The sequence below is a fragment of the Sus scrofa genome, chromosome 9, assembly GCF_054392235.1.
Source record: "Sus scrofa isolate SSC_HxYL_T2T_F1_AM1 chromosome 9, Sscrofa_HxYL_maternal_Yorkshire_Landrace_v2.0, whole genome shotgun sequence".
NCBI lineage: Eukaryota > Metazoa > Chordata > Mammalia > Artiodactyla > Suidae > Sus > Sus scrofa.
In genome coordinates, this window is record NC_139391.1 from 84,111,761 (window position 1) to 84,127,777 (window position 16,017).

Sequence of the window (16,017 nt, forward strand, 5' to 3'; positions counted from 1 at the left end):
AATATATCTTTTTTTGTTTAACACAGGAAAATTATATTGTCTATGAAAATATTCTGCACGAAACAAAAAATAGTATCCTTTTGAATACTAAAACAGATAGCTTTGAAAATATTTTTGTCTTGAAAAAGATTGGAAGTTTAGGAAAAAGGGTTATCTTAAAAGTGCAAGTACCTTTCTATAAACTGACACACACACGGTGAGTTATATAATAAATGCATGATTAAAACTTAAAGGTCACAAAGTAGTAGTAAAATAGAATAATTCAAATATTTATTAGAGGCAGTAAAAAGAGACATATCATGGGAATAAACAAGCCAAGAGGATAAATATGAGAAGCTCTCATGTAATATATGAAAGAGGAAGAAATTTTTTAATCTTTTTGTCTTTTTAGGGCCACACCCATGACATATGGAGGTCCCCAGGCGAAAGGTCGAATCAGAGCAATAGCTGCTATCCTATACCTCAGCCACAGCAACACCAAATCTGAGCCACGTCTGTGACCTATACCACAGCTCACAGCAATGTGGGATTCCTAACCCACTGAGAGGCCAGGGATCAAACCTGCATCCTCATGGATACTAGTCAGATTCATTTTTGGTGAGCCACGGTGGAACTCCCAGAAAGAAGGTTTTTTTTTTTTTTTTTTTTTTTTTTTTTTTAATTAAAGTAAACAATTAAAAAAAAAAAAAAAAAAAAAAAACTAGGGGTTCTCATCGTGGCTCAGTAGAAACGAATCTGACTAGCATCCATGAGGATGCAGGTTCAATCCCTGGCCTTGCTCAGTTGAGTTAAGGATCCGGTGTTGCCTTGAGCAGTGGTGTAGGTCACAGATGGGGCTTGGATCTGGCATTGCTGTGACTGTGGCATAGGCAGCTACAGCTGCGATTTGACCCCTAGCCTGGGAACCTACGTATGCATAGGGTGTGGCCCTAAAAATATAAAAAAAAAAAAAAAGAAATCTAAACAAGAAAATAGAGATCCATGTCAGAAATTAAAGTTATGCCTATAAAAGATATTAGATAATATGAAAACATTTTGAGATAAAGAAAATATTATGTTTTGAAGAGATGTAAGATAAAAACCCTAAGTAGAACAACAGCATCAATTAGCATAATTGTCTAATAGATGCAGATTTACTTAGTCTGTAAATTTAATGCTAAAGATACTGTGTGTAAATATACAGAAAGAAAACATTCATATTGACTACAAAATAAATGTGGCATCCAGCTCTCCTATATATATTTGTATGTATATGTATATATGTACACACACATGTATGTATTATAAATATGTATACATGTATTATAATGTATATATATATGCATATGTATTTCAGTGTATATAGAGAGTTGTTATTCCCATCCATCTTTTACCTTGATACTTTTTATTCATCATATTTTATATTAAATACAAATATTTATTTCTTTGTAAATGTTGGACCAATCACTTTTAAGTGCTGTATGTACTGACCATGATTTTTGTTTGTTTTTGAGATTGAGGACAGTCCTTTTTTACTCTTCAATCCTCCCAATAACTCTTAGTTTAACAGTTATGATTCAATGAAGTTTTTCCTGCTTTTGAGGGCCACACTCACGGCATATGGAAGTTCCCAGGCCCAATCAGAGCTACATTCAGCTGCTGACCAACGCCACATCCACAGCAGTGGGATCCAAGCTGCATCTGCAATCTACACCACAACTCACAGCCACTCCGGATCCTGGACCCACTGAGTGAGGCCAGGGGTCAAACCTGCACCCTCATAGATACCAGTCAGATTTGTTTCTGCTGAGCCACAATGGGAACTTCCCAATGAAATTTTAAGAATAAGTGATTTTGTCAATTTAACATATGATATTTTGGTGTTATCCATTATTTAGTAACAATTATAAACATTAAAAACCTCAGATAAACTGAATAGAATCATGTGTGTGCTGGTGGCACAGAATGTGTAAGTTTATCTTCTTATTGTATATTTCCCTAAGTAGGTCTGAATCAGATAATAAATTACCTGTTACTTTCAATTTCTAAACGTAGAGTGCCACACACACTTTAAAATCTCAACAGTAGATTTCAGATTATATATGACTATTCCCATAATTTATCTTTCCAATTTCTTCCTGTTTTCTCTATAACTAAGGATATGAACTGTGTTTACAATTGGCAATTCTATTTGAGTCACACTTTTCCTAACCAAAGCTGTAAAAGAAGCATCATATGTTACATAATATTCAAGACACTTCTGACTGCATATCCTCTTCAAATTCCATATGCACTTTCTATTACCGCTAATGACAGCTTTGCATGTGTTTTGAGGGGAACTAGAATCTAGTAATTTTTAGAAAATTCACATATTGTTAAGTTCTTCCTTTCCTTTCTTTTTTGATCCTTTGTTAGCTGCTAAGGAAACAAATTCCTGGGGTAATACAATCTGCAGCCTTCCAAAGGGATTTTCTCAGTGCTTTCAAAATCTAATTATATGACACATGATGGGCCAAAATCACCTCCTCTGGAAATGTAACCCGTTAACAAACAGTTGGTTTAGTAGTTTGTTTTTACTGTGTGATGATGAGCAATGGCATCTCATTATCTGTTTCAAATTTAAAATCTCATTAAAGACATCAGCAGCATTCTTACTAAAAACTTCTAAGAATCACTTTTAATATCCTTTTTTTTTAAACCAACACTGAATTTTTTTATAAGGAAAAAAATTTTAGTGTGGCAGGAAACAAAAAAAAGTAAAACGTTATAAAAGTTTTAGTCTAGTTCACATCAGAATCAACTGATAAACTTAAATAAAATATCAGTGCTTGCTCTGTGCACCTGACAAATTAAAGGCATATCTGAGTCAATTTTGCATGAGCAAACTCTCAGCTTATGAGCACTTGGAAAACTAGCTCACAAAATTTATAGTGAAAAATTATATACTAATTTACTCTCATAGGGATAAAATTATGAAAATTGCCTTCAAGATAATTAAATATCCCTGTACCTTATTGTTTTACTCTTGCAATTCAGAGATTACACATGGGACTAAAAGCAAGTAACAGATCCTTATTTTTCCACTTTAATTAGGATTGGAGCTAATAGCAATATAGATATCTAACAAAAAAACCCCAAACATTTTATATAAATTGAAACATGACCTAATTTCATCAGGCAATAAAATACTTAAAATAAAATAAAATGTAAAGTGGCACTGTTTTCCTTTCACTATTCTAAACCTGGAATGGAAAACTTTGTTAAAAAAGTTGTGTTTCTCACCCTTATTTTGTATTTTATTCATGAAAGTTTTACAAATTTCAGTTTATCCTTTTCATTCATATAGAAAGAATTGCTAGTCAGCAATCCCATTAGAAATTTAAAATTACACGTATTAGTTAAAATCAGTTAAATTCATCATGACTGGCAAAATGTTGCCTTTCTCCTTTCTACTATAGTTTCATTTGACATGTCAGGCATAAAACTCAAATTTCCCTGCTTATAAGAACACATAAGGATTAGAAATGTTAGTGCTGATGAAAGTTGTCAGTTTATGCTCATAAAGTACTTCACTGACCTTTAATTTTGATATGAATAAAGTTGTTGTCATGTTCAGTAAGATTGAGAGGTTTGTACTGTTGGAAGTTTTGTATTGATCTATAACATTTGTCTTTCTAACACTGTTAAATTTAACCCTTTTTAAAATTTAGTGTTGACTCATCTATATTCCTGTAATCAAATACCATTGATCCTTATTCTTCACAACGCACAACCTATATCAAATGTAACTAAGACTTAAATGCCTTAACTATTGCTTAATTTTCTGATACAAAATTTTCAGACAACTATTACAACTGTCAAGACCTCAATAAAACTAAGAAAATCTTAAAATATTTACTGTTAGTACTAAGTCATTTGAAAAGTTGAGACTGTTGGGGGGCTGCTAATGAAACAGGCCCCAGTGGAAGAAGCATCATCCATGGTACCATGGGAAATTTGCTTTTTCTTTATGATCTTTTCCATCTTGACTCCAACCCATGCTCTGATGCTGAATAATATTTCTTCTTCAAACTTCTGTTGATTGACACCTTGACTGAGAAAGTTCACTTCATTCTTTCCTTTCTGGCTCTCATTTCGATTCTTGATTCTGCTTCTTATATGTGAAATTTACTCCCCGCTCCAACATTACATCCATTCTTAAGCTTCAGCATTATCCTGGTTGGTTAATATTTCCCTTTCTCTTGAAATCTGAGGAAAGCTTCTATTTTTCAATTTTCATTATTTTGCATAAACATTAGAATATTTTGCTATAATATTGTTCATTGGCCACTAACATTTGTTAAAACTGTTGTGGTTAGAATGAAACTGAGGTAGTATTTTAATTCCATTAAAATTACAGTGTTTGTATTATATTTAATATCTATACTTATCATATGGTCCAGGTACACTTAATGTAGAGCTGCATATCATTAGTAGATTAAAATCACCTCAACTATATCCCCCTGAAGCCCAAAGGCAAGGAAACATTTTTAATACATACATGTGAATTCATTTTTGGTTTTTACTTTTACTTATCAAGATACAGCATTAGAGCAAGCAAATAAGCCATATGGAAGTGTTACAGACCTATCCTATGTGCCGATATGTGGAAATTACTAACAGATATCTGAAACTATAACTACTACAAAGACAAATTATTTTCTGAAATAAATAATGTTTAAGAGTGAAAGCAAATACTTTGGCAGAGTAGAAGAAGCGAAACAATGAGTAATCCGATTCATAGCTCTAGACCTAACTATAAGAAATAGATGTTTAGACTGGTTAATAATACTATCTAGAATCTTTAAGTATCTATCTGTGGACTTCAATGAAAATAATGAGAATTTAGAGGAAGGCCTTTACTGCCCACTTGTAAAAAGTCCTGTTTATGAATGATGGTACTGTTATCATATAAGCATGTAATTTCTGGGAATTTATTTTTATAACTGCTACTAATACTATTTACACTAAGTTACTCATACTTTGTAAAGAGGGTGCTGTCATCATTTGTTTTTACCTTTTAATTTGATTGTGCTAATCATATAAAATTAGAGAATAAATCAGTTAATGATAACAGGTGTGCTTGTTAGCATGCTTAATGGGTATTTTGATTAGTTCATATCCAAAGTATGCAAACATTTTTGATTACCTGTATACAGTACGGCATTATAGCAAAACTCCAGGATGAAGTCATAAAGAATTTTTGAATTGCAATCTTCAAAATATCCTTCAGGTTAAGGCAATGCCTCTAAGTAAAAGGAAAAAATAAGATCTGTAGTCTGTTTCATATAGAGTTTAAATCAGAAGATTGATTACCTATTTACAAAAACCTGTCAATGAACTCAGTCAGCAGCCATACATGAAAGTTTGGAATTCTAACATTTTATCTTGTGTTGTAGTAAAAGTATTCTAAATGTTATATATGTTTAAAACTTCAACTTGAATGGTGAATTCAACAGTATTTTCTAAGTCATATAATTAGGTAATACCATTAATCTTTGTTGACAGTCAAAATTCTACAATGATCAGCTTTTCACTGTGTTATGTGAATAAATGCTCCAGGATAATAATAAACACTCTGTTCTTGAATTTAATTCTATTTTACTTAAATAATGCACTTTATACAATGTTTCTAAGTAATTTTCAGTCTTTAGAAACATTCGTTTTTATGACTTATGTGGCTATGAAATAGTCTCTAGAGAGACCTAACAGCTTTACTGTTATTATGTAGTTCTGCATTTATTGCTATATTAAGCAACAATAGCTTTGCTTATTTTAAAACATCAATCCGTCAAACTTAGAAGCATTTTTTTGGTGAAAAATTATTTTTTTTCCTTTTCCTTCCATCTCTAAAGTAATGTGTTCATTCAAAGAGGGATATAAGAATATATGATAAAGGCAAAAATTTGCTCTACTGAACTTAATACATAAAAGATAAATTTCTAATTCTACAAATAATTACTTGTAATTGAACTTTTACTTTGTGCTAAGAAATGCATGAAGCTTTAAATCTTTGCGGAAACCATATAAGATTGATTATTATGAGACCTGATTTAAATTTTATTTGATGATTTGAAAATTGAGGTTCAAGGAGATGGCCCAGTAAAACAATGCTAATTTAAAAAACTGTGTTTTGTGCCATATATTAGATTCCAGATATAAGTGATATCATATGGTATTTGTCTTTCTCTTTCTGGCTTACTTCACCATTGCCTTTGGAATGGATTAGCAATGAGATCCTGCTGTGTAGCACTGGGAGCTATGTCTAGTCATTTATGATGGAGCATGATAATGTGAGAAAAAAGATTGAATACATGTATGTGTAACTGAGTCACCATGCTGTACAGTAGAAAAAATATTAATAATGTATTGGAGAAATTAAAAAAAAGAGTTAAAAAAAAAAAAACCTGTGTTTTGAGGAACTCCTTTTGTGACTCAGCAGATTATAAACCCAACCAGTATCCATGAGGCTGCGGGTTTGATCTCTTGCCTTGCTCAGTGGATAAAGGATTCAGCATTGCCCTGAGCTGTGTTACAGGTTGCAAGTGCGGCTCGGATTTGGCATTGCTGTGGCTGTGGCATGGGCAGGCAGCTGTAGCTCCGATTCGACCTCTGGCCTGGGAACTTCCATATACTGCAGGTGTGGCCCTAAAAGGAAAAAAAATTAAAAATTTTGTTTAGAAACCATCATGTCATTTCTTGCCTTGTGAAATTTAGAACTCCTCTGCCACATAAATGTCCCTAGTAGACATGATAATAGAGATATGAAGCCCTAAAAATATCAAAGCTATTGTGGTGAAATTTGGGTATTCAGCCAGCTTGTATAAAGTTGACTATTACCTTTGCAAGCTACCTAAAATCATGCCAAGGAGGAAGTCACTTCTAATGCTTTCACAAGCATATTTGTTCTGCTTCTAAATCACAAGTTAAGTCCTTTGCCAAGAAGCGATGGTGGTTGTGCATCTACATATAAGTTTAAGCTGAATATGCCTATTCTTATCACTGAGATTTTATTTTCCCCTGAAAATATCAATTATCAAAAAATGAACATGTGTTTATCAGTATCAAAACATTTTGAATCTGGCTAATATAATCTGCTAATGTAATTCTGCTAAGAAATCTTCTCTCAAAAGATAAAATAATCAAGAAAACAGGCAAATAAAACTTGCCTGCACCTGTTGGTTGTATGTAGCAAAACCCTAAAATATTTGAAAAACTACTGGGATTGGGTTTTCCAGCTGGAAGACTCTTCCCTTTCTTTCCATTGCTTAGAATTTCTTTCCTTCTATTCTTTTCAGTTTCCCAGGCTCACAGAATCCTATAACCTAGGATCTGGCCCCAGAAATCCTAGAACCTTCTGTTCATGTCACCTACCCACTAATGTCCTGTGAGTGAGTCTGTGGTAGAAGCAACCTCCAGACCCATCCTAATCTCTCATACCCCCAAAAATTCAGTCTGGCTATTATGAGGGAAACCTCAAAAGGCTATGAATTTTCCTGATCCTATCACATCAGACTTATGTCTATAAGTCATTGCCATCATCCAAATTGTGATTTTTTTCTTAAAAGATTTAAATAATATACGTGATCTATTTTACCTTAGACATCCACATACAGAACCTTTAGTAATTTTGGTGGTTTTATAGGGAAATGACTGATAGTAGATAAGATTCATAACCAAGTTGTGTGGTAGAATGGTGAAAAAAAAATGTATTGCCCTTTCCAAGATAACACATTTAACCAAAGTTGTTGTCATGAGATTATCTCATATGATTCTCATCCTTTCTTTCCTGTCTTGCAATTCCTTTCCATACCCTACCTATCCACTTGTAACTTCCATTCCAGATAGACTCCATAATTTCAGAAAATGAAATTTATCACTAATAGCTTCTTACTGGGAGATGGAGTGCTTAGGTTACTATTCTGCTAAAACAGCAGTTGAAACAAATAAGAAATCAGTTCTTGACCTTCTGAGCAGTAGTGCTGAAAAGTTTTGTCAGAGTATCATGTTTATTTGTACATCTTCAATTTCGTGATCCCGTTATCAGGGTGTTGCATTACATTTGTTCGTTTTTCCTATAAAAAGTATCATGTATATAGTGAGGTCTTAGGAGTATGTGCCAGCAAATAGTTTATATTTTAATAAGCATACCATGTGACCTGAATAGCATATGGCTGAATATAATATGCCAGAGTGGTCCATGATTTCCTTTTCTGTGGAAAGTTTCCTTTGCGCCATATATTAGATTCCAGGTGTAAGTGCCATCATATGGTATTTGTCTTTCTCTTTCTGACTTACTTCACTCAGGATGAGACTCTCTACTTCCATCCATGCTGCTGCAAATGGCATTATTTTTTATGGCTGAGTAATATTCCATTGTGTATATATACCACATCTTCCTAATCCAGTCATCTATCAGTGGACATTTGGGTTGATTCCATGTCTTGGCTATTTTGAATAGTACTGCAATGAACAAGCGGCTGCATGAGTCTTTGTTAAGTAGAGTTTTGTCTAGATATATGCCCAAGAGTGGGATTCCTGGGACATATGGTAGTTCTATGTATAGTTTTCTAAGATTTCTTCATACTGTTATCCACAGTGGTTGTACCAGCTTACATTCCCACCAACAGCGCAGGAGGGTTCCCTTTTCTCCACGCCCCCTCCAGCATTTGTTATTTGTGGACTTATTAATAATGGCCATTCTGACAGGTGTGAGGTGGTATCTCATGGTAGTTTTGATTTGCATTTCTCTAATAATCAGTGATGTTGAGCATTTTTTCAAGTGCTTGTTGGCCATCTGTTTATCTTCCTTGGAGACACGTCTATTCAGGTCCTTTGCCCATTTTTCCATTGGGTTGTTGGCTTTTTTGCTGTTGAGTTGTATAAGTTGTTTGTATATTTTAGAGATTAGGCCCTTGTCAGTTGCATCATTTGAAACTATTTTCTCCCATTCTGTAAGTTGTCTTTTTGTTTTCCACAAAAAAGAAAATCATGGACTTGGAGAATAGACTTGTGGTACTCCACTGGGAGGGGGAGGAAGAGGGAGGGACTGGGAGCTTGGGGTAAATAGATGCAGAATGTTGCCTTCGGGATGGATCAGCAATGGGATCCTGCTGTGTAGCACTGGGAACTCTGTCTAGTCACTTATGATGGAACACATAATGTGAGAAAAAAAGAATGTATACATGTATGTGTAACTGGGTCACCATGCTGTACAGTAGAAAAAAATATATATAAATGATTAAAAAAAATGTCATAGTAGTGCTAGAAGTAACGTACTATGTCCAGTTTAGGAAATTTATAATAGAAAACATGTGGGATGGCTTTTTAAGTTAAGCTCTATTAGTAGCATTTTCTATAAGAAAAAGTGGTTCAAATTTACAAGCAAACTAGAAAATTAACTTTTTAAAAAGACGTAGTATCATACTGTGTAGCACAGGGAACTATATCCAGTCTTTGGGATAAACGATAATGGAAGATAATATAATAAAGGGAATGTATATATATGTATGACTGGGTTACTTTGAAGAAATTGGCACATTATAAATCAACTATACTTTAATAAAAATAAAATAAAACAGAGTAAATGTTAAAAAAAAGATAGAGTGTCTAGATTATAAATTGCAAGTCCTGGTTTCTGCTTGACTATTATTCTTTCCAATTGCATTAATTAAATTAAGAACTTAAAGAAATATATTTTCATTATAGTTTTTAATGTTTTAATTTCCAAACTTTTGTTCTTCAATTAGTTAACAAAAGCACATAGATATAATGAGATAGGAAAAAATGAGAACAATGGAAATATGATCTGCTGCTTATCCATATAGGAGAAAATTAGTAAAAACAAATGAAGGGAGCTTTTAAAAGGATTAATTCATACAACAGAACTTTAAAATTATTTTTAATAAATGTAGAACTCGGTTGGTGACAGTTACTTAAAAATAGAGATGGGACTTGAAGAAATAAAAATTGTTACTTAGCCCTTTCCTTTTCATGTTAACATCTGCCTCAATTATACCTGCACAAATTTTTTCTAAATCATTTCACTATATCCATCATTATGCATATTCATTAATATATACACTGTAGTTTAAAAATTCACTAAATTTTCAAAAAATTTAAAATGTCATGCAAATAAGTATCCTTTGTTTATCCACAATTATTATTTCTATTTTAAAAAAAGTTATATTGGATATACATAAATGCATACATCACATATATGTATATTTATGTGAATGCATATAAATGTAGGAGTAAACACACATACATATCCCGTTACAATTTATAATGATTTAACAATGTCTATTAATTTTTTCTCACTGTAGTGACATTTATTGATACATGGAAGAAAATAATAGTCTGTATACAAAAAAATGAAGTGAAGTGCAGTGATATGATGTGATGTGAAATGACGTAAAGGTATTCCCTGGGTAACAGTGATCTAACTCTGGCCATTTTTGCTATTCTGGGAAATAATCTTGTTCAAATAAGACAATATTAATCTTTCAATATTAATATATTTACTTAGTATATATCTATAATATATGTAATTATCTACTATTCACTATTAGGAATTATTATATTGATTTCTGAATAATATATTTTATATTCAACAATTTAATATAAAATTAGTATGTATTTCATTGTGTATATGCATATTTATTTTGATAGGTACATTTCCATACAGAGTTTTAATGATACATATTGGGATTAGAATAATCAAAGAATTTCAGATTCCTGCTGCATCAGCAGTTTGCTCCTCCTTTGTCTCACCTATCTTCCCAGGAAGACTTTGCCTTCTGCTTCTCTTCACAAAGGCTTAGTTTTCAAGGGAGCACTGCATGCTTGCACATTCACACACTGACTGGCCAAAGCAGTCACCTTAAAACTACACTTAACTGGGATGGAAATCTTGTGAAATCAGATTGTTATGATCATTATACAACTACAGATGTGATAAATTCATTTGCGTAATAAAAAAAATGGAAAAAAAAAACTACACTTAACTGAACCATGAGAAAATACCCTCAGTGTTTTATATTAATAAGTTAGTAAATGACCAAACTAACAAAATACTGGATCTCATTAATCTTATAAGGCAGGCTGGTCCAAAGAAGTCCAAAGTCCTTACCACACGTGCAGTATGATATTTTGTGGCCTTAAAAATTTTTTTGTCTTCTATATTCATACATCTTACCCTAGAATATTCCTTTTATTGTTTCTGGTTATAAAACAATTTGGTTCAAGATTTCCCCCCTGGCTCAGTGGGTTAAGGAGTCAGTGTTGTCACTGCTATGGCTCTGGTTACAGCTGTGGTACAGGTTTGATCCCTGGCTTAGGAACTTCTACATGCTGTGGGTGCAAGGAAAAAAAAAATCAGTTCAGTTATATTACTCCTTAATCTCCTGGTTTCATGCTATTCCAAAATTTGGTCAACAGGTCTCTAACATCTGCCAAATCATTGACAAAAATATATATTAGGAATAGACCAGGGATACAACTCTTTTAAACTGAAAATGATATATAAAATAATTAGAAAAATTAATAGCATTATGAATGATTATTATGTACTCAATCTTATATTGTTATCTAGATATATTCACAGATTCTCACATTGACTCTTTTGGTTAATATTATTATAATTCTCTTTTATAAATGAGGAAGCTGAGGCATAGAAAATACCTAGGTGGTGGCAGAGTGAGGATTCAACTCCCAGAAATTGTGTTCCAAAGTCAGTACTCTTAATTTTATGCTAACTTGACATGACTATCAATAATATTCCTAATTAGGTTATCATTAATAGTACATTTTTACTTCTTGTCTGAAAGAATATCATGAGAAATTTGTCACATCATGTGCTGAAATGTAGAAAAATATATACACACGGCCAAGTCTATCTTTGAGACATTAGAGTTTCTATGGTGTAAATTCAGAATGTGGTCAGTAATCACTTTTGAAAAAAAGGGTAAAGGGATGAATAAATTAATCATTGAATCCAAAGCATGGTGGTTCAGTGCACACATTTGAAATCAGATGACTTGGTTTAGAAGTCAGTTTGACGCATTTTATTTTTCAGGAATTTATGATGGCTCTTTTTCCTCCTTTCCTATTCTAAACCATGCTTTTATCATCATGGCCAAGAATTCTCACTTACATTGATACCTGTCATTTAAATCTGTAGTTTTTCTTAAAACCAAGGCATTTATCTATCTCCAGTTTTCCAGCAATTCTTCCCTTCTCTATGAATCTTCAAATATCATGAACAACAGTTGAATACAGTTGCATTTTCTCAACACTCTGGGCAATAACTCATTTGAACCAGGAGACAAACTCATTTAGAGCAGTCACCTGCCTCTTACTGCCTCCTCACTTATCACCGGCTTCAATTCCTTCTTCCAAAAGTGAGATTTATGCTTTCAGCCCAATTCCCCTTGACAGGGAAGACAGAGGCAAAATAGAAGCAAAGTAATTCTACCTTCTACTATCTACTAACCCCACAGAATAAGATCTGAATTAGCAGACCTGATCTTCTGATTATCTTTTTCTTTTGTGTGTGTGATCCAAATATCATTTTAAAAAAATCTTTTATCATGGCACTATTTCATGCAACAATATATAGTAAAGACTAGGTACTGGGTATAATGGGGCATAAAATCTTCATGCTTGATTGTGACATCACAGAGCACATCTGAAATAAATACAGTGCAAGTTGACAAGTTAAATTAAAAAGAATGAATGGGAGTTCCTGCTGTAGCATAGCAGGTTAAGGATTTGGCATTGTCTCTGCTATAGCAAGGGTTTGATCCCCAGTCCAGGACAATGAGTTATAAGGATCAGGCATTGCTGCAGCTGTGTAATAGGTCACAGCTGTGGCTCAGATTCAGTCCCTGGCTGGGGAACTTCCATATGCTGCAAATGCAGCAAAAAAAAAAAAAAAAAAAAAAAAAAGGAATGAATGAAATTTGAAGACATATATAGGATGGAAAGACTAACTCTTTTTAGAGTATCAGGAAGGCTTTAAAAAAGGGGCAGCTTTTGAACTGGATTTTGAAAGGTTTTCCCATGTTTTTCTTTCTTTATATTTACTTTGACCTTTCAGGCATTGTTCTATTTTTTAAATTTAATTTTTACACTCACCCCTGTTTATAAATTATAATCATAATCTCACTTTGTACAATGTTTCATTTGACCTCATTAGAACTTACTGTCTCCATAAATTTTAGGACTCTTCTAGCTACTTTTCTCCCTTTTTAGTTTAGTTTCAAGATTCACAAGGCCTGTGTTGCACTGTTAACAGCTCTCTCAATGTTCTTGTCCTTTTGTCAGTTTGCTACAACATGTGAGTAAAGCCCAAACTCTGCAAAAGTCCAAAAAGTGCATGTCCTGCTGCACTCTGAAAAAAAGTCTCACTGTTGGGCAGATTGATGATAGTCAATTCATGCATACCAGCTATATTAGTTTGTTAGGGCTGCCTTAACAAAATACCACAAATTGGGTGGTTTAAATAACAGAAGTTTATTGGCTCATAGTTCTGGAGCCTAAAGGCCAAAATCAAGGTGTCAACAGGATTGCTTTCTTCTCAGGGCTGTGAAGGAAGGATCACTTTCAGCTATCTCAACTTGGCTGGTAGATGTTTCTCATCTCCTGGTGTCTCTTCACATCATCTTCCTTCTATGTGTGTCTATCTCTTCATCTGAATTTTCCCTTTTTACAAAGACCCCTGTCATATTCGATAAGAGCCCATCTTAATGACCTCATTTTAGTATGATTACCTCTAAAAGACCCTGCCTCCAAGTAAGGTCATGTTCTGAGGTACTAAAGATAAAGACTACATCATGTCTTTGGAGGCATTCAACACAATACAAAACATTAACCTTAATTTCCCCTTTTAATATTTTCTATATTCAGATTGTTGCCCACTCTCTATAAAAAAATATTTAGAATATTTCTACTCTTCCTTAAATTCAAGGCCCTGTCTAAATCACTCCAACATTTTAGCAGACTCTCTTTGCTTATGTTTCAATATATGAATAAATTAAATAAAAATAGTTATCAGAAAATAGGACCAAATAAGCACACCCGTCTGTATCTACCACCTATTTCTTTCCCTTATATTTTTTATATTAAAAATAAAGTTTATATTTTTTCCTTCAATAAATAACCTGTATAAAGCTCTAAATTATATTTCTTTCCACTTTTCAAAAACGGTGCTATTAATTACATTTCTGTCTTCTTAATTTTCTACTTCTTTCTATTGGCTTTTTCCTATTTCCTTTGGTCTCTCTTATTGAAATAGTAAACTCCCATTAATTAACTGGTTGTCTTTGGTCACTTCTAAAATTTCATTCTCTCTCATTTGTTACCAAGACAATTCAAATTGGGATTGCAATACTCCCTACTCCTTAAAACTCCCTGAAACTTTCAGTGACCACTTTGTTACTAAATTCAATTTACTTAATATCTGAGTGATATTTGACACAGCTTATCACTCCATCATTAAAAACACTCTCACTGTTTTTGTTTCGCTGATCAGACACAGCTACAATTTTCTACCAACTTGCTGTTCACTTTTATTTTCAAATTATTCTTTCTAAGTAATTTTAAGTATTAGTTTTTCTTTAGTGAGTCTTCCTTGGTCTTTTTTGACTTCTTACTTCAAACTATCTTTTTTATGATTTTTATTTTTTTCTGTTATGGTTGATTTACAATGTTCTGTCAATTTTTACTGTACAGAAAAGTGACCTAATCATGCATATTTATACATATTCCTTTTCTCACATTATCCTCCATCGGGTTCCATCACACGTGACTAGACATAGTTCCCTGAGCTATACAGCAAGGTCTCATTGCTTACCTACTCGAAATGCAATAGTTTGCATCTATTACTGATGATAAGAGTGGGTAATACATCCCAATCACTCCCATGGCTTTGATTACCAACAATATGTCAACTCTATCCTGAACTTTGAACCTTATTAATCCTTCCCATTGATATCCAGTGGACTGTACAATCCACTTACTCCATATTTAGGTCAAACTCCACATGTATAAAACTTTAATTATCTACTCCATAAAACAAGAAACTCTCCCCTGATTTCTTGCTGATTTTTTTTTTACCCCATTGGTCAAGTAGAATCTATTGATTGAGGCTGTATTGGTCATAACTCTTTGGCATCTCCTCATATTCCCCTTGGTATTACAAGGAGATTAACTCTGTGTAGAGAGGATTTTGACCATTGTGAAACAAAAAATGAGAAAAAATCAGGCATAACATTTCCCCTGCTCCCTCACTCTTTTGAAATGGAATACTACTCAGCCATAATAAAACTAAATAATACCATTTGCAGCAACATGGATGGAACTAGAGACTCTCATCCTGAGTGAAGTAAGTCAGAAATAGAAAGACAAATACCATGTGATATCACTTCTATCTGGAATCTAATATAAGGCACAATCTAACCTTTCCACAGAAAAGAAAATCACGGACTTGGAGAATAGGCTTGTGGTTGCCAAGGCGGGGGGAGAGAGTGGGTTAATAGATACAAACTGTTTCCTTTGGAATGGATTAGCAATGAGATCCTGCTGTGTAGCACTGGAAAATATGTCTAGTCATTTATGATGGAGCATGATAAAGTGCAAAAATAGAATGAATACATGTATGTGTAACTGGGTCACCATGCTGCACAGTAGAAAAAAAATTGTATCGGGGAAATAACTATTAAAAAATAATAATGATTAAAAAAAAACGAAATACCTTGAGGCAGTTTCTTTTTGCAACCAAATTAGAGAAGTTTTACTAGACAAGTAGACATTTTTGCAGAACAAATTTCTTTTTTTTTACTTTATTTTTTTATTACTCAAATGAATTTATCACATCTGTAGTTGTACAATGATCATAACAATCTGATTTCACAGGATTTCCATCCCACAGTCCAAGCACATCCCCCCACCCCCCAAACTATCTCCTCTGGAGACCATAAGTTTTCAATGTCTATGAGT